Genomic DNA, 466 nt, shown 5'->3' with positions numbered 1-466 from the left:
GTGGCTGCATCTCAACTGGAGAGGCAGGAGCGAGACTGAGGTCCCTACATCTCTTCCTTCCACCAGCAGGGCAAAGGCAGCTGGCCAGAGGTAAGGCTAGCTCGTTGAGGACTTCATTACAGATGCTGTGGATTTTTTAGGAAAGTAGCAGGAGCCCCCAGTACATCCAGGACCTCTCTCCTCCCCCTGGTGCCTGTGGTCCAAAGGACACGAGCGCATGCAAGAATTTTTGGCACCTGAAAAAATATCTTCATTAAAATCATAGGTAAATGAGTGGATGCTGAATTGGAGTAAATTCTAAATATGCACAGCCCATGGTCCACTCCACCCCCACAGGGTCACAGTACAGTTCTGCAAAGACATCATCCATGGGCACAGAAGTATGTAAAAGGAGCGCAACCAGGACCTGGATGTGGCCTGATCTTTCCATCCTCTCTCAGAAAGAAAGGCATCATGAGAAAGGAAA

This window comes from Bos indicus, chromosome 26 (genome assembly GCF_029378745.1).
Source record: "Bos indicus isolate NIAB-ARS_2022 breed Sahiwal x Tharparkar chromosome 26, NIAB-ARS_B.indTharparkar_mat_pri_1.0, whole genome shotgun sequence".
In the NCBI taxonomy this organism is placed as follows: Eukaryota; Metazoa; Chordata; class Mammalia; order Artiodactyla; family Bovidae; genus Bos; species Bos indicus.
The sequence above is the reverse complement of the archived record's forward strand: the minus strand, read 5'-3'. Positions refer to the sequence as shown.